This window comes from Heptranchias perlo, unplaced genomic scaffold (genome assembly GCF_035084215.1).
Source record: "Heptranchias perlo isolate sHepPer1 unplaced genomic scaffold, sHepPer1.hap1 HAP1_SCAFFOLD_52, whole genome shotgun sequence".
NCBI lineage: Eukaryota > Metazoa > Chordata > Chondrichthyes > Hexanchiformes > Hexanchidae > Heptranchias > Heptranchias perlo.
The window spans coordinates 8149396-8169095 of record NW_027139537.1 but is presented as its reverse complement, the minus strand read 5'-3'; the positions used below and the strand labels follow the sequence as shown (position 1 = coordinate 8169095).

Sequence of the window (19700 nt, the reverse complement as noted above, 5' to 3'; positions counted from 1 at the left end):
TGGCTCCCAGTTACATATTCATTAAATTTAAAATTCTCATCCTTGGGTTTAAAACCCTCCCCATTTCCAGACCTACAGACAACCCACCGGTCACCATCTCATTCATCGGACACTGGCCTCTTTTGCTGGGACTACCCTCACTTGGTTCCACTCACCTATCTGATCAGAGCCAGGAGAAGCTTCTCTTCCCACCCTATCACCGTTATCTCTGATGTTTCTAAAGGTTCAATCCTTGGCTCCCTCCTCTTCCTCATCTACATGCTGCCCTTTGGTGAAATAGTCCACAGACATGGACCAGCTTTCAGATGGACGCTGACAAAACCACCGCCTCTCTTGACCCTTCCAATACCTTTGTGTTGTCAGACCCACATTCTGTTTTAGATGAGCCACCAGTTCCTCCAGTTAAAAATTGGGAAGTCATGATCTTTGGCCCCAAAATCTCCACATCCTTGCCAGGGATTCCATCCTCACCCCTGGTTTTTTGATTGGTGAGTCACTCACCAATCACTCAAGCCCTTACTGACTTGCTTTGGATTCCAATCTCCTCAGCCTTTAGTTTATTTTTATTCTTTCTCACACTTGAATCCATCAGGGCCTCACCCCTCCCTATCTCTATAAACTACCAGTTCCGACAGCCCCTCCCAAACATTCTGCTCCTCCACCTCTGGCCGCTTGTGCATCTGCAGTCCATTTGTCCCACTTCTGACAGTCGTGCCTTCAGCCATATCCACGCTCCTGAATGCCCTCCCTGAGCCCCTCCATCTCCATTCCTCCTTTCACGTGTCAGACGTGGCTCAGTGGTAGCAGTCTCACCTGTAAGATAGAAGTCTGTGCATTGAAGTCTAATTCCAGAGACTTGAACATATAATCCCGGCTGACACTGCAGTGCAGTCCTGAGGAAGCACTCGACTATCGGAGGGTCACGACTGAGGGAGCACATTACTCTCGGAGGGTCAGTACTGAGGGAGAACATTATTCTCGGAGGGTCAGTACTGAGGGAGTGCTTTATTGTCGGAGGGTCAATATTGAGGCAGCACAGTACTGTCTGAGGGTCAGCAGTAAGGGAGTGCTGCACTGTCGGAGGGTCGGTACTGAGGGACTGGCGCACTGCTGGATGGTCAGTGCCAAAAGAGCGCGGTACTGTCGGACGGGCAGTACTCTGGGAGCGCTGTGCTGTCGAAGGTGCCGACGGTAGGATACTTTAAGCCGAGGGCCCATCTGCCCTCTAAGGTCGATGTGAAAGATCCTACAGCAATATTCGAAAAGGTGCAGGGGAGTTCCTTCCAGTGTCCTGGCCAATATTTACCCTTCAACCAATATTAATAAAACCGACTTTCTGGCCATTTATCTCATTGCAGTGTGTGGGAGCTTGATGTGCGCAAATTGGCTGCCACGTTTCCTACATTAACACAGCGACTACTCTTAACAATGTACTTCATTGACTGTTTAGGGACGTCCCGAGGTCAAGAACGGCGCGAGATAAAAGCAAGTTCTTTCCTTCTTTCAGACCTTCCAAGAAACCCATCTCTTGCTCCAAGCTTTCGCCGTCCTTCCTACTATTTCCTTCCTTGCTCAGGGGTCGTCGAAATTCTACTCTTGAAAACCAATCATATCCCCTCCGATTCTCCATTTACTTCTCCTCCATTTACACCCTCCTCAAACCCACTCTTGACCAAGGTTTTCGCCAGTCCTCCTGATATCTTCTTATTCCTTTTACTTCTCCGTGAATCCGTTTGGGAATGTTTATTCCATTAAAGGCGGTCTGGGAATGCAAGTTGTTGTTAACTTTCATTGGAATGTGTTCATTATTTGTCCACTGTATGAGCAAAAGTAGTTTCTGGGATCATATTCTTGTACCAGAAAGAGATTTATATCAGAGACAGACTTACTCACATAAATAAACATTGGAAACTGCTCGTGGACACCGTTTTGTTCGAACAACATAACTTGGTTTATGTTCAGGCATCGCATTGAAATCGGTTTGTACAACCGTGAGGGATCCTTTCGGGAGTGCTCTATCTAATAGGAGACAAGCAACACTGACTGGGATGAAGATTTATTAGTTATTTGTCTTTTTACTCTTTGATTATAACCCGTTTTACTGCTCTCTGGGACTGATGACTGAGATGAAGATTTATTAGTTATTTGTCTTTTTACTCTTTGATTATAACCCGTTTTACTGCTCCCTGGGACGGATGATTATGATGAAGATTTATTAGTTATTTGTCTTTTTACTCTTTGATTATAACCCGTTTTACTGCTCCCTGGGACTGATGACTGGGATGAAGATTTATTAGTTATTTATCTTTTTACTCTTTGATTATTACCCGTTTTACTGCTCTCTGGGACTGATGATTATGATGAAGATTTATTAGTTACTCTATTCGGTTAAACCACATAGTTCCAGAGCAGTTTCGGTGTCCCATTATAGAAACAACATTAAAGCCATAGGGAGAGCACAATGTAGATTCACTCGAATGAGGCCAGGTAAGGGAAACTTATTTGGAAAGACTTGAAAAAACAGGATTATTTCCATGGGAATAGAAAAGACGAGACTTAAATCTTAAACAAAAACAGGTCATTCGGCCCAACTGTTCCATTCCGGTGCATATGCTCCACACGAGCCTCCTCCTTACTTCATCTAACTCTTTCAGAATATCCTTCTGTTCCTCTCTCCCTCGTGTACTTATCCAGCTTCCCCTTAAATACATCTCTACTATCCGCCTCAACTACTCCAGGTAGGAGCAAGTTCCAAAATTCCATCCACTCTCATGGTTAAAAAGTTTCTCCTGAATTCCTTATTGAGATTATTAGTGACTATTTTATATTGATGACCCCAAGTTTTGGACGCCCCACAAGTGGAAACATCTTCCCGACCTCTAACATATCAAACCCCTTCCTCATTGTAAAGACCTCTATTAGGGCACTCCTCAGCCTTCTCTTCTCTAGAATAAAAATACCCAGCCTGTTCAGTCTTTCCTTATATTTATAACCTCTCAGTTCTGGTATCATTCTAGTGAATCATTTTTTGCACCTTCTCCAGTGACCGTGTATGGTTTTTATAATATGGAGACCAGAACTGTTCACAGACCTGAAATGTTAAGACTGTTTCTCTCTTCACAGATGCTGCCTGGCCTGTTGTGTGTGTCCAGCATTATCTGATTTAATTGCAGTTTGCATAGACTGGTCTGAACAAGCTCCTGTACAAGTTCAACATAATATCTCTGCTTTTCAATTCTATTCCTCGAGAAATGTTTGCATTTTTATGGCCTTCGCCCCTCAGCAAGGCAGCCAGCTTGCCCCACAGTAAGATGGCCGCCTTGCCCCACAGTATGATGGCCGCCTTGCACCACAGTATGATGGCCGCCTTGCCCCTCAGTAAGATAGCCAGCTTGCCCCTCAGTAAGATAGCCAGCTTGCCCCACAGTATGATAGCCAGCTTGCCCCACAGTATGATGGCCGCCTTGGCCCTCAGTTAGATAGCCGCCTTGCCCCTCAGTAAGATGGCCGCCTTGCCCCTCAGTAAGATAGCCAGCTTGCCCCACAGTATGATGGCCGCCTTGCCCCTCAGTAAGATCGCCAGCTTGCCCCACAGTATGATGGCCGCCTTGCCCCTCAGTAAGATGGCCGCCGTGCCCCACAGTATAATGGCCGCCTTGCCCCTCAGTGAGCCTTGCTGGCAGACATTATGTTTTCAGTTCAGGGAGGGAATGAATGGTTCCCTGTTACCCACTGTGTACTGTACATGTCCAGGAGCTGTCACTGTTCCATACATCGGCCGTAAAGTACAGAGAAGGAGAGACACACTGAGAGAGGCATTTTGTTTAAATGTAAAGGCACTGATTTTTTTACAGGTGTATGTCTCAATTTTGTGTTTATTCAGGGCCACCATTTTCTGTCAACACAGCACTGGGACATTTATTACAGAGTACCTCGCCTCACTGGGAAAGAAACACACTGTACAGAGGGCAGGAAATAGAAAGTGAAACATAGATACAGGTCTGAATGGAGATCAGAAATTGCACAGATAAAACTAGGTGCAGATCTCGTTGTTATGTTTAATAACTGTTTTTTTATTCCTTCATAGGATGTGGGTATCGCTGGCAAGGCCGGCATTCATTGCCCATCCCTAATTGCCCTTTAGAAGTTGGTGCTGACCTGGCTTCTTGAACCGCTGCAGTCCGTGTGGTGACAGTTCTCCCACAGTGCTGTTAGGAATGGAGTTCCAGGATTTTGACCCAGCGACGATGAAGTAACGGCGATATATTTCCAAGTCTGGGTGGTGTGTGACTTGGAGGGGAACGTGCAGGGGGTGTTGTTCCCATGTGCCTGCTGCTCTTGTCCTTCTAGGTGGTAGAGGTCGTGGGTTTGGGAGGTGCTGTCGAAGAAGCCTTAGCGGGTTACTACAGTGCATCCTGTGGATGGTACACACTGCAGCCACTGTGCGCCAATGGTGAAGGGATTCAATGTTTAGGGTGGCGGATGGGGTGCCAATCAAGCGGGCTGCTTTATCTTGGATGGTGTCGAGCTTCTTGAGTGTTTTGGAGCTGTACTCATCCAAGCAAGTTCAGAGTATTCCATCACACTCCTGACTTGTGCCTTGGAGATGGTGGAAAGGCTTTGGGGAGTCAGGAGGTGAGTCACTCGCCGCAGAATACCCAGCCTCTGACTTGCTCTCGTAGCCACAGTATTTATATGGCTGGTCCAGTTAAGATTCTGTTCAATGGTGACCCCCAGGATGTTGATGGTGGGGGATTCGGCGATGGTAATGCCGTTGAATGTCAAGGGGTTAGATTCACTCTTGTTGGAGATGGTCATTGCCTGGCACTTATCTGGCGCGAATGTTACTTGCCACTTATGAGCCCAAGCCTGGATGTTGTCCAGGTCTTGCTGCATGCGGGCTCGGACTGCTACATTATTTGAGGGGTTGCGAATGGAACTGAACACTGTGCAATCATCAGCGAATATCCCCATTTCTGACCTTATGATGGAGGGAAGGTCATTGATGAAGCAGCTGAAGATGGTTGGGCCTTGGACATTGCCCTGAGGAACTCCTGTCGCAATACCTTGGGGCTGAGATGATTGGCCTCCAACATCCACTACCATCTTCCTTTGTGCTAGGTAAGACTCCAGCCACTGGAGAGCTTTCCCCCTGACTCCTATTGACTTCAATTTTCCTGGGGCTCCTTGGTGCCACACTCGGTCAAATGCTGCCTTGATGTCAAGGGCAGTCACTCTCACGTCACCTCTGGAATTTAGCTCTTTTGTCCATGTTTGGACCAAGGCTCTAATGAGGTCTGGAGCCGAGTGGTCCTGGCGGAACCCAAACTGAGCATCGGTGAGCAGGTTATTGGTGAGTAAGTGCCACTTGTTAGCACTGTCGACGACACCTTCCATCACTTTGCTGATGATTGAGAGTCGACTGATGGGGCGGTAATTGGCCGGATTGGATTTGTCCTGCTCTTTGTGTATGAGATTTTTGGACTGGTATGTAATGTGTATCTCAGTCTGCACTAATAGAATTGATACTCTATCTTTAAATCTCATTCTCCGAGTACATTCTGAACAGGTATCTAATTTGTTTCTCAGGTTTACTATCTTTCAATATTTCTCAATCTGATACTCTACCTGAGTTTTGGACTTGTATGCAATTTGTATCATATGATACACTTTTCGAATGGATATTGCATGTATTAAAGTCATGTGTGTGAGAGTTCTGGGCTAGTATTCAATTTGAATCTCGGGGAACATTATTGGGATTCATTCTGTACCTTTGAATCGGGTACCATGTGTGATTTCTATCTGGTATTTAATTTGTAGCTAATGTTGCTCTACTGTGAGATTATAACAGTGCCTTTCACTCTGAGAGTGTGATTTTGGACTGGGATTTTGGTATCTACCTGTCAGCGGGACTGAGTTAGGGGGAAATGGAACAGTGTCTGCCTCACCTACTCTGCTTGACTGTTGGATTGAAAATGTGTCTCTGGAAATTGTGATCAGTGTGGGACTGACTACTTCTGCTGTCTGAGACTGTGGAACTGATGACATGTCTGTGTCTCTGTGCTCTGTGAGTGATAATATACTTACTGTGTGTGAGAAGGAGCTGGCTGCATTGTTCCTTCTGCCTCGGGTGGAGGAAGCATCACATTTATTCTGGATCGTTCAAGGGTTTGCCTGTGGAAAGAAAATTATCTCTTGTTACTCAGGAACATGTGAGGGAGAAAATTCAGAAGTGATCAGTTAAATATCTCTGTTAATGATCATTTTGAATATCCACAAAATGAAATCCAGTGATACAAACAGTGTCAGTGTCTGACTCCACTGCAGTACTGCAGCACTCAGCTTCTGCATACCAGGTGTGTTGGGCTGTTTTACAACAATTCAATGACATCCAGACACGGCCCAACCCCTGCACTGATCCATGAATGGGACTACCCGATGGGGCAGGGACCTTTGTACAGGTCAGGTTTCTAATCCCCTCTCCCATGGGACTAACCGTTCAACCGAAACCAAACAGCCGCTGTTTAAAATGTGTCCTTCACACTTCTCACCTGATGCCTGCAATAGATGCTCTTTGTATAACTCCCCACATCCTTACTGTCCGGCTCTGTTTCCACTCTTCACTGTCCAATAACAATAAACAGGGTGAGACTGGAACTAAACCAGGACCATTCACTCCTGGTTTGGGGAGAGAAAGCAGCAATGATTTTAATAGCAGGTTCCTCCCATTCTCTCTCCCTTCCCCTGGACACACCCTGTACACACACAGCCCGAGAATGACCTCTCCTTTCCCCCCTCTCACTCCATGTTCCGTGACCAGTTCCTAATCCACTCCGCCTCTTACAAACAGCCCCCGGACTCCCCCAGAACTTCCCCCGGACTCAATGCCGATCACTGAGCCCATCTGCGGACACGGTCCCGAAGCGATGATCTGCTGTAACGAGGCTGCTCTTTGCTCCCTTCCCCCGGGGGCCGTGATCGCTCCATTCCCAGCTGTTTTAAACCATCTTCTTCCGCTCACTGAGGGAATGGCGCCCACAATTCCCAATCCAAAAATCGATGGAAACTTTCCCCAATTGGAATTTTTCCGAGTCTGAGCAAAGGAAGTGGGACTGGGGGAAAGATCAGAGGGAATGGGGTCCACAGGCAGTGCAGGAACAGGCACGAGAATGGGAAACAGATGGGATTCCACCAGTGCCTAACGCTGGAATCCAGACTGACTTTACAATCTCCAACTATTAAACTCGATGTTTCCATCCCTGCTGTTTCTCTCGGGGTCTTTTGATGGTAAAGAGCCTTTCAGAGATAAAGTGAGCGGCTGTGAAATCAGCCAATGGATTCTCTTCATTAATGGCCCCTATAATGTGTGACTGGGAGAGGATTTCCCAAACCAATCCTGGAGAAACATGGGAGGAAAGTGGGAGTCGGTGTATTTGCTGGGACCGTGTAGGGTTAATATCAGGCAGCAACAGTCGCAGATTAATTTAACCGGAGTGAAACTGTAGGTCACTGAGAGTAATATCGAACAGCCCTGAGCTGTAAAACTGCAGATAGTACAACAGGCATTAGAGGGTTAAATGTGACCCATTGTTTCTGTCCCTCTCTGTACTGTCCCCGAGTGTGGGATTAATAGTGTTTCTGACCCTTGTACAATATCAGTGAGAGATGAGATTGCATCTTCTGTCTCTCCAACGCGATCTTTCTGGATAAAACGGCACTTTACCGGTCAGTCTGGAACGAATACTGTTAACGTCTGTCTGTCACTGTGTCTCACCGCTCTCTCTGTCTCTCTCACCGTGTCTGCCTCCCCCTCTCTCTCTCTGGTGCTGTATATGAAGGTGGATACTGCTATTGAGCGTAATTTGGACACAGATAGTGAGTGTAAGACTGATACTGTCTCTCTCTCTCTCTATTGCTGGACATGAAAGTGGGATACTGTCTGATATAAAATAGAGAGAATGAGATGTCCGGGCCGGGCCTCACTGTAACTGGGGATGTGTTCGGCTCCAGTCCCAGTTCATGGTCATAATCTTTTCACAGATTCAGGGCGAGAGTCTCTGTGAGACGGTAACACTGGCGGAGAAACTCCTCGTCATAACTCAAACCCCAACACATGAGATTCTCCAAATAAGCTGGAATAAGGTGTTTGTAAAACGCTGAACCCGTCTGGGAGGGGATGTGTGGGGAGATAGAACAGGGAAACAGACTGAAATGGAGGAGCCGAGTTGACTTGTTATTGAATGGACTGTATTTAGGCAGGAATATTAACGATTTCTCATTGTAACGGGGCTTATTTGAAAGCTTCGGGTTTTGGGAACCCTTGAATATGAAGCCCGGGTCTGTCAGGGTTTGTGCGGAGCGCTGAGGTTCGGTTCTATTATCGATAAACGGTTTGAAACTGTGGGATGGAGAGAACTGGAGGTGGAGCTGGAAGATCAGAGGCCGCTCTCCCCTCTGTCACTCTGACTGTCTCCTCCCCTCGCGATTTCTCTGTTTAATCCCCCATATGGAACAAAAGCGGGTCGATGGACTCTAAACACGGTTTACTCGTTAACAGGACGAAAGGTGAGTAATGTTCCTGATCTCCTGGGCACCAGGCAATTCACTGTTATTTGTTTCTATACAGAGTTACATTTCAGTGATTCCCCAGTGAGTTTGATGCGTTATGTAAATAATCCAACAAAATAGAACAGAAACGGAGTGAAGCGCTGAATTCCACAGATGTAGAAAGGTTAGTCGAGCAGTTCTGGTGATTCTTTACGAGCCCAGCATGGCAAGTAGTTTAAATAAATACAAGAAATCTGGTGATGTGTGGGCTGGGATCTATAAGTCACCGTTTAAAGTACCGGACTGTAGTCACTGCCCCGACTCCAGTCCTATTAATACCTCATCTCGTCCACAACGAGACAAAAGCAGCGCAAAGCCACACTGGTAGCATGATATCAGCGTCTCCCTTCAGACAGTAACCAGTCCTTTCACAGATACAGAGGGTGGCTCTGAAAATAGCCTTTGCATCGAGTTACATTGAAACGACAGCACAGAAACAGGCCATTCGGCCCAACTAATCTATGCCGGTGTTTATGCTGCTCATGAGCCTCCTCCTTCCTTACTTCATCTAACTCTATCGGCATATCCTTCGATACCTTTCTCCCTCATGTGCTGATCTATCTTCCCCTTAAATGCCCCTATGGTATTTGCCTCAGGTACTCCTCGTAGTTGCAAGTTCCACATTCTAACCACTCTCTGGGTAAAGCAATTTCTCCTGAATTCCCTATTTGATTTATTAGCGACTATTTTATATTTATTACCTGAAGTTTTGGACTCCCCACAAGTGGAAACATTTTCTCTACATCTGTCCCAACAAACCTTATCATTATCTTAAAAACCTCGATCAGATCAACCCTCAGCCTTCTCTTTTCGAGTGAAACGAGACCCAGTCTGTTCAGTCTTTCCTGATAAGAATATCCTCTCATTTCTGGTATCATCCTTTTGAATCTTGATTGCACCTTCTTCAATGCCCCTATGTCTATAATATGGAGACGAGACCTGTTCGCAGTATTCCAAGTCTGGTCTAAACAAGGTTCTATACAAGTTTAACATAACTTATTTGCTTTTCAACTCTATCCCTCTAGAAATGAATCCTACTGTTTGATTTGTCTTTTTATGACCTGAGTAACCTGGGTCGCTACTTTTAGTAATTTGTGTATCTGTACCACGAGATCCCTTTGCTCCTCTATCCCGTTTAGACTCTTATTATCCAAGCAGTGTGTGACCTCCTGATTCTTCATTCTGTAAGTTTATTAATTCCCTCTTGCATTTTGATGCATTCTTCTTTTGTATTAACTCAATCCCCCAATTTGGTGTCGTCCCCAAATTTTGGAATTGTACTTCCGATTCCCGAATCCAAATCGTTAATGTAAATTGTGAAGAACAGTGGTCCCAGCAACTGGAACTCAACTTCCCACCTTTTGCCAGTCTGAGTAGCGACCCTTAACCTCTATTCTCGGGTTTCAGTTTTGTCGCCAACTTACTGTCCATTCAGCCACCTGACTCTGACTCCACGTGCTCTGAACTTAGCCATGAGTCTACAATGTGGTACAACATAGAATGCCTTCGGAAAATCCAAATATATCACCTCTACTGCATTAAACTTGTCTGCACTTTCTGTTCCTTCTTCAAAGATTTCAATGAGTTTGGTCCTGTCCTTTGGGTTATCAGATTAAGCCTTGGCCGGTTTACTTGCTCTTGGAGCTCACAATGCTGGTTTTCTTCGGCAGCAGCACGGCCTGGATATCAGACTACACCCTGAGCGATGGTCACCCGTCCCAGCAGCTTGTTGAGCTCCTCGTCGTTGCGGATGGCCAGCTGCAGGTGTCTGGGGATAATGCGGGTCTTCTTGTTAGTCCCGGGCCGCGTTGCCGGTCACCTCGAGGATTTCAGCCGTCAGATACTCGATGCACAGCAGCCAGATAGACCGGGGCTCCGGCACCCACACGTTCAGCATAGTTCCCCTTTCGCAGGAGCCTGTGAACACGGGTAACAGGGAACTGCAGTCCGGCCCGGGATGAGCGAATCTTGGCCTTGGACCGAGTTTTACCGCCGGTTTTTCCTCTTCCAGACATTTCCACAATCTCACAAACACTTTCACAAAGAATGAAGAAATCCTCCCGCACTCGCCCTTCTTATACCTTCTGGGGGAGTACAGTGGGGACACTTGTGATGGGTCTCTCTCAGAGTGTTTACACTGCCCGCTCACCCTCACTGATATTCTATCTTTGAACTGCTGTATTATTGTCCGTTAGTAATATTGCTGCTCCTCCTCCTTTCCCTATTTCCCTGTCCTTTCTAAAGATCTGATAGACTTGAATATTAAGCTGCCATTCCTTTCCAGTTGGTAGTCAGGTCTCTGTAATGATTTAATGGAATTATTTAACTTTACTCAAAGGCTGATGTGAGCTGTGGTAAAATGTATTTCCAGCTGGTCAAGTATTGCAGGTATCGACTGTCTCTTCAGTCCGATATCAGGTGAAGAATTACTGGCTGGTGTGGAATTTCCATTGATTGGGGGTTGGTGAAATCTACTGGGCGGAAACAGGAACTGCAACAGAGCGAGAAAGGATCCGTCAGAAACCAGTGAAAATGAAGAACAAAATCCAACAGCCTGCAGTGTCTGTTCAGGGTCTGATGTTTGGGAACTATTTTATTATCGATTATTTTCAGCGATGGTGGTATAGTGGTGAGCATAGCTGCCTTCCAAGCAGTTGACCCGCGTTCGATTCCCGGCCATCGCAATTCAGTGTTCTTATTAGTTTATTTCCATCAGAAACTCTTAAGTTTATAATCGAATTTGATGCAGTTCAGTTGGATATTGTTTCCAAAACATAATCGGGTGTAATTATAGTAAAATGTTTTCAACCTTCATTTATTTTCCCGACAGAAGGAAAAGAGGAAAAACATGCTGGAAATACTGATTTACCAAGGGTCTAATGAGAGTGAGGAAGCGAAATGATATGTTTGCCTTTATTGTAAGGGTGTTGGAATATAAGAGTAAGGAGGTCTTGCTGAAATTGTCGTGTGAGGAAATATTGTGTCAAATTGGCCAATATTCGGTGGGGTTTAGAAGAATGAGAGATGGTCGCATTGAAATGTATAAAATTCTTAGACGGCTTGACAGGGTAGATGCTGAGAGTCTGATTCCCCTGGCTGGAGAGTCAAGAACGAGAGCTCATAGTCTCAAGATAAGGGGTTGGCCATTTAGGACCGACATGAGGAAACATTTCTTCACTCAAAGGATTGTGAATCTTTGAAATTCTCTGCACCCCAAAGGGCTGTGGATGCTCAGTCGTTGAGTTATATTCAAAGCTGAGATCGATAGATTTTTGGACTCTTGGGGAATCAAGGGATATGGGGATCGGGCGGGAAAGTAGAGTTGAGATCGAAGATCAGCCATGATCTTATTGAATGGCGGAGCAGGCTCGATGGGCCATATGGCCTATTCTGCTGCTATTTCTTATGTTCTTATGTAAAGAGCTTTATTTCCAAGTGTGCTGACGACAATAATTTAGGTAGCACAGTAAACATTGTAGATGGGAGCAGAAATTTGCAAAGGGACATTGATAGATTACGTGAGTGGGTGAAACTGTGGCAGATGGAGTTCAACGTGGGGAAGTGTGAGGTCATCCCTTTGGACCATAAAACGATAGATCTGTGTATTTTCTAAATGGCAAGAAGCCAGGTACTGTGGGGGAGGAGAGAGATTTAAGTGACCAAGTACAGAAATCAATAAAAGTGATCACTAAATCACAAAAAAAATGTTAAAATGGAGATTAAATTTTGATTTTTATCTCAAGGGAATTGGAATAAAAAGCAGTGGAAGTTATGTCCCAGTTATACAGAGCTCTGGTTAGGCATCATTTAGAGTTCAGTGCTCAGTTCTGGGCACCGCACTCTCTATAATGGCTTGGAATGAGAAGGGGGTTTTCATTGAAGGAACTCATTGAACTGCAGGGTTTTTGAAGAGTTACGCTCAGAAATGGGAGCGGAGCTCAGTTACTGCTTCACACTGTTGCAACACATTGAGGAGAACAGCATCAATGAAGAAAAAGGGAATGAAATGAAATGTGTCACACAGTTACATCTCGCTGCTCTGTCTGACCATTTTAGTCGCTACTTCCCTGCAGAGGGATTTGAAAATTTGAAGGAAAAGCGTTGCGTGAAAGATCCTTTTGCTTTCGAAAATCCTGAATCAATAATGAGGCTAAACTTGATGCCTGAGCAAGAAAACGAGCCGGTGCGACTCACCTGTGAGCACACTGAAAACGCCACAAATCATTCAGTTTGTCATCTTTTTGGATCAGTGCTTTCAAAGAATATCCTCTGTTATGATTACTGTTCTGTTGTTGCTGCCGTTCACAACAACCTACATGTGCGAACTGGGATTTTCGACTTTGACAAGGTTAAATACAAGAGAAAGAAACTTTACAGCGCACCTGAGATGCGTGAAGCACTTTCATCCTGTGATCCAGATTGGAACGAGATCATGACCAACTGACAGACCCACCCCTCACATTAAGGAAGCGAAACTCAACCTGATCTTCTTTTGCTGTATTTATACTGTATTTAAAATGTTTTTCAAGCAACGTCGATGTCTAATTTTAGTTATTACTTGAAGTGAAGTGAAGAGCGAGCATGGACTGACCTTTATTGGGATTTGATGCAAACTCCAGTCTGAAGTTATTATTGTTTGGGGTCCCTGGGGGAAGTGTTTTTACTTCCACTGTGTCACGAGAAAAATAGTTTGAGAAACTCTGTTCTACATTGTACGGTCAGTGTCTGTTCAGCAAACCCGCTCTGAATTCCTCAGTCTGTATTTCCAGAAACGGTTCTGTGGGCGACGCGCGCAATAAAGCACTGACCCACAACCTGCGACTAATGGCGGCCGGATGCCCCACAATCCCCCGCGCCCCCGAAAACCCTCTATCTCTCAGAGGCGCTGATTTCTCCGGCCAGCGGCCCTGGCCGCGACTGCGCATTGCGCCCCTTCGAATGGAGATAGACCGTATTCTACCCCGCGGGGCATTCTGGGTAAGATCATCAGCCATTGTAAACCCCTCTTGCTGATATTTCAGTGATTTGGTTCAGAAGGGCGAAGTTTATCTAATCAAAAGCAAAATACTGCGGATGCTGGAAATGTGAAATAAAAACAGAAAATGCTGGAAAGCAAGTGAGGCAGCGTCTGTGGACAAAGAAACAGAGTTAACGTTTCAGGTCAAAGTTAAGGTTTCGTCAGAACTGGAAGAAGTTAAAGAGTTAATAGTTTTTAAATCAGGTACAGAGCCAGGCAAAAGGCGTGGGCAGGGGAAGTACAAAATGGAAGGTCTGTGTGAGGTGGAGGGCAGGAGTGATAATGTGACAAAAGGGATGATGGTGCAAGGGGAGGAGGGTGGTAATGGGACAAGCAAAGAAACAAAAGATGGGTCTGGAGGAGCTTTAAAGTCAGCTCGATGTGTAAATGATAAAAGGGATGATGGTGCAAGGGAATGAGTGTGGTAATGGGACAAGTAAAGAAACAAAAGATGGGTGGAGAGGAGCTTTAAAGTCAGCTCGATGTGTAAATGATATCGTGAACCGAAAGAAATGCATTTGAAGCAGAGAGCCAAAGACACGCCAATAATAATTGCAGCTTTTCATTTGATTCGATTTTAAATCGCTAAGTTGATGAACTGAATCTTGTTTCTCTAATTTTCCAATTCAGATTCAAGGCCTCATTTTATTTTCTTTCTCTGAGCCCCTCAACTTCACCCGGCAGCGTAATGTTGGCGAGTTGTGATTGATTGCCCGAAGAACCAACAGGAAGAGAGCCCAGGCTGGAGGGCCAAGGGAGCAGCGTGTTCTGCACCAATCGTGGTGCTTGACGGGTGGAACCTGGGTCGGTGAGTCAGGTGAGTTAGTGGGAACCCCTGTTAATAATTTATCTTTGAAAAGCTCAATCGAGATTTCTTTTGTCAAGAAAGTAGTTTTAACATTTGTCAGTAATTATTTTATCTGGAGTTCCTATCATTAGTTTCAGACACTTCAGTGCCAAGTGGATCAACTGTTCAAATTCCCTCTTTCCATGTCACCTCTGAGAACTCTGCGTTTTTCCAAATCTGGCATCTTGTTCATGGCCAACTTCCTTCGCTCTTTGACCAAGCTTAGTCCTAATGTGTCCTTCTTTGGCTCAGAGTCAATTGTTTTTCTGATTACGCTCTTGTGAAGTGCTTTGGAACATTTTACTACGTTAAAGGCGCAGGTTGTTGTTGATCTGCTAAAGTTGGCCTCAGCTTTGCCGGACAGAATCAGCCAGGGACGGCGGCTGTGCTGCTCCCCGTGGTCGAAATGCCGGCAGTTCGCTGGAAAGACTCACAAGTGCAGAATTTCCATTTGCCCGGGTGCTGGAGGGTAAACAGTGACTGGGGCCGAAACCCACCATAATGCAGAACATTCAGGAGAGAAAGGGAGAAAAATAGAGGCTGTGATGAATCTGGATTTCAAACAGCGAGGACGTGTCAAGGAGGGAGAGTGTGTGGGACGGGGGATTTACAGATTAATAGGGGCAAGGAGGGAGAGTGTGAGGGACGGGGGATTTACAGATTAATAGGGGCAAGGAGGGAGAGAGTGTGGGACGGGGGATTTACAGATTAATAGGGGCAAGGAGGGAGAGTGTGTGGGACGGGGGATTTACAGATTAATAGGGGCAAGGAGGGAGAGTGTGTGACGGGGGATTTACAGATTAATAGGGGCAAGGAGGGAGAATGTGGGACGGGGGATTTACAGCTTAATAGGGGCAAGGAGGGAGAGAGTGTGGGACGGGGGATTTACAGATTAATAGGGGCAAGGAGGGAGAGTGTGTGGGACGGGGGATTTACAGATTAATAGGGGCAAGGAGGGAGAGTGTGGGACGGGGGATTCACAGATTAATAGGGGCAAGGAGGGAGAGAGTGTGGGACGGGGGATTTACAGATTAATAGGGGCAAGGAGGGAGAGTGTGTGGGACGGGGGATTTACAGATTAATAGGGGCAAGGAGGGAGAGTGTGTGGGACGGGGGATTTACAGATTAATAGGGGCAAGGAGGGAGAGAGTGTGTGGGACGGGTGATTTAAAGCTTAATAGGAGCAAGGAGGGAGAGAGTGTGTGGGACGGGTGATTAAAGCTTAATAGGAGCAAGGAGGGAGAGTGTGGGACGGGGGATTTACAGCTTATTAGGGGCAAGGAGGGAGAGTGTGGGACGGGGGATTTACAGCTTATTAGGGGCAAGGAGGGAGAGTGTGGGACGGGGGATTTACAGATTAATAGGGGCAAGGAGGTAGAATGTGGGACGGGGGACTTACAGCTTAATAGGGGCAAGGAGGGAGAGTGTGGGACGGGGGATTTACAGCTTAATAGGGGCAAGGAGGGAGAGTGTGGGACGGGGGATTTACAGCTTAATAGGGGCAAGGAGGGAGAGTGTGGGACGGGGGATTTACAGCTTAATAGGGGCAAGGAGGGAGAGTGTGGGACGGGGGATTTACAGCTTAATAGGGGCAAGGAGGGAGAATGAGTGGGACGGGGGATTTACAGCTTAATAGGGGTAAGGAGGGAGAGTGTGGGGACGGGGGATTTACAGCTTAATAGGGGTAAGGAGGGAGAGTGTCTCCGCGCCTCACGTTGCCCTCTTCTTAATCTCAAGGGCTTGACATATTCTTGCCGGCCTCTGCTACAATGTGCCTGAGCATTTCTAGTCCCGTCCAACCGTAAGCAAAGTGACTGATAACGGGAGTATTTGAAAATGTGCCCTGAAACAGGAAGGATGGTGAGAGCACAGCCCAAGGAGTCTCACCCCCTCTCCCAGCCTTTCTTCTCGAAGCCCCCTTTCTCATTACTCTGAGTGCCGAGGCCTGGTTTCTTCCATTCACCCACAGTTATATGAGGTCCGCAAACTCCATGTTTAATTGTCTTGTTGGAGCAGAAAATGAGATGATTTTATGCCCAGTAAATCCTTGGGTGGCCGGATAAACTGAAGGCAATCAGTTCTTCTTTCCTTGGTTAAAACGTTGCTTCGGCTGGGGATGTAGCTCAGTGGTAGAGCACATGCTTTGCATGTATGAGGTCCTGGGTTCAATCCCCAGTATCTCCTAGAATGTTTTTGCACCTGAATTACCCCCAGAAAGATGAATCGCAGTGCAGCGAGTTGCAACTTCTGAGGCTCCACAAGCGTTAAATTGTCCCGGAGGAGGACTTCATCTCACGGTCCCCTCAGCTGCTCAGCTCAGAGCAGCCGCCGACTGACCGGAATGTGTGACGGTGCAATGTCGAGCGAGTCGTCCCAGCTCTTGTTCCTGTTTGACCCTCCATCATTCTTGCATGTCCCTTGAATGTCGTACTTAGAGGAAAATATTTGCAGGGCTCTGGGGATAGGGCGTGGGAGTGGGACTGGCAGGATTGCTCTAACATAGAGCTGGCGTGGACTCGATGGGCTAAATGGCTTCCTTCTGTGCTGTCACATAAAAACATAGAAAATAGGAGCAAGAGTTGGCCATTCGGCCCTTCGGGCATGCTGCACCATTCAAAATGATCATGGCTGATTTTCTAACTCAGTACCCTGTTCCCGCTTTTTCCCCATATCCCTTGATTCCTATGGCATTAAGAAACATATCTATCTCCTTCTTGAATACATCTAATGACTTGGCATCCACTGCCTTCTGTGGTAGAGAATTCCACAGCTTCACCACCCTCTGAGTGAAAAGATTTCTCCTCATCTCGGTTCTAAATGGTATACCCCGTATCCTGAGACTGTTACCCCTGGTTCTGGAACCTTTCTATGTTTCAATGATTCAGAGTTTTGATTTCAGCCAAATCACTGACTATTAGCAATTGTTTTTTCCCGCTAAATTGTTTTTTTGAAAGTTCAATGTAGAGGAGCAGAAACCCCGTGAACTGAAGCAGAGGTTGAACATTGTGAGCACACGGAACCGCTGGGCATCTCGTTGTCCTGGAGAGAGGAAGCAGAAAGCCCACTTGTTTACTTAGAAAGTGACGCGCGGTTCACTGTAGTTCTATACAAGTTAACATAACTTCTTTTATTTTCAATTCTATCTCTCTGGAAATGAACTCTAGTGTTTGATTTGCCTTTTTATGGCCTTATTAACCTGCGCCGCTACTTTCAGTTATTTTTGTATCTGTACCCCTTTGCTCCTCTATCCCGTTTAGACTCCTATTATCCAAGCATGTGACCTACTTATCCATCATTCTGCAAGTTTATTAATGTCCTCTTGCATTTTGACGCATAGTTTCTCAGTATTAACTACACCCCCCAATTTAGTGTCATCAGCAAATTTTGTAATTGTACTTCCGATTCATGAATCCAAATCGTTAACGTAAAATGTGAACAGCACTGATCCCTGTGTTAAAGCACTTCCCACATTTTGCAAGTCTGAGTAGCAACCCTTTACCCCATTCTCTATTTTCTGTTTTGTAGGCAGCTTACTATCCATTCCGCTACCTGTCCCTTGCCTCCAGATGCTCTGAACTTAGTCTACAATGCGGGACATCATCGAATGCCTACTGAAAATCCAAATATATTACATCTACCAAATTAACTTTATCTACACTTTCTGTTACTTCTTCAAAGGATTTAATAAGTTTGGTGCTGCCCTTGTTCTATTAATAGATTAAGTCTTGGTCGCTTTACTTGTTCTTGGGAGGAGAGGAGAGTCCAAGAGATGAGCGCAGTGTAAAAGGAGAGTCCAGAGACCGGGAAGAGAGTCTGAGAGGTGAACGCAATGCAAATCTAAGGCAAGTCATGGCAGCAGAGCTCGTACCCGTGATATGCTCCTCCTGCACTATGTGGGAAGTCATGAACACTACAGGTATCCCTGGCGACCATGTGTGCAGGAAGCGTGTCCAGCTGTAGCTACTGGCTAACCGGATTTCGGAGCTGGAGCTGCGGGTGGACTCACTGTGGAGCATCCGCGATGCTGAGACTATCGTGGATAGCACGTTCAGTGAGGTGGTCACACCGCAGATAAAGATTACGCAGGCAGAAATGAAATGGGTGATCGCCAGGGAGAGTAAAAGGACTAGACAGGTAGAGCAGGAGTCCCCTGGGGCCATCTCCCTCTCAAACAGATATACTGCTTCGGATACTGTTGGGGGAGATGGCTTATCAGTGGAAAGCAGCAAGAGCCAGGTTCGTGGCACCACGGGTGGCTCTGCTGCACAGGAGGGGAGGAAGAAGAGTGGCAGCGCTATATTGATAGGGGATTCAAATGTAAGAGGGACAGATAGGCGTTTCTCTGGCCGCAAACGTGACTCCAGGATCGTATGTTGCCTCCTTGGTGCTAGGGTCAAGGATATCACGGAGCGGCTGCAGGGCATTCTGGAGGGGGAGGGTGAACAGCCAGTAGTCGTGGTCCATATCGGTACCAACGACATAAGTAAAAAACGGGATGAGGTCCTGCAAGGTGAATTTAAGCAGTTAGGAGATAAATTCAAAAGCAGGACCTCAAAGGCAGTGATCTCAGGATTACTACCGGTGCCACGTGCTAGTGAGTACAGGAACAGGAGAATAGACCGGATGAATGCGTGGCTGCAGGCATGGTGTAGGAGGCAGGGATATGGATTCGTGGGATATTGGAGCCGGTTCAGGGGAAGGTGGGACCTGTAAAAGCGGGACGGGTTACACCCGAGCAGGACTGGGACCGATGTCCTCGCGGGGGTGTTTGCTAGTGCTGTTGGGGAAGGTTTAAACTGGAGTCGCAGGGGGATGAGAACCTGAGCAGGGAGACAAAGGAGGGGGAAACAAGGATAGAAACAAAATAAATGGAAGAAGCAGTGGAAGGCAGAGAAAACAAGGGCGAAAAACAAATAAATAAAATTAAGATGACTAGTAATCTTAAAAAGACAAGTCTAAAGGCATTGTGTCTTAATCCACGGAGCATTCGCAATAAGCTAGATGAATTAACAACACAGATAGATATTAACGGTTATGATATAGTTGCGATTACGGAGACATGGCTGCAAGGTGACCAAGGATGGAGCAGGTGTATTAAATATTTAGACAGGACAGGCAAAAAGGGAAAGGAGGTGGGGTAGCATTGTTAGTAAAGGAGGAAATCAATGCAGTAGTGAGGAAGGATATTGGCTCGGAAAATCACGATGTCGAATCTGTATGGGTGGAGCT

The 19700-nt window shown here is 46.3% G+C and overlaps 2 non-coding genes and 1 pseudogene across 2 annotated transcripts; 2 read left to right on the top strand and 1 right to left on the bottom strand.

Moving 5' to 3' along the window:
* Positions 1-10235: 10235 nt before the first annotated feature.
* On the bottom strand, positions 10236-10675 carry LOC137314540 (histone H2A.J-like; annotated as a pseudogene).
* A 544-nt stretch (positions 10676-11219) lies between these two features.
* Positions 11220-11291, top strand: trnag-ucc (transfer RNA glycine (anticodon UCC)). Its single transcript has one exon. It is a non-coding gene; the product is annotated as a tRNA-Gly (tRNA).
* Positions 11292-16583: 5292 nt separating this feature from the next.
* Positions 16584-16655, top strand: trnaa-ugc (transfer RNA alanine (anticodon UGC)). Its single transcript has one exon. It is a non-coding gene; the product is annotated as a tRNA-Ala (tRNA).
* Positions 16656-19700: the final 3045 nt, after the last annotated feature.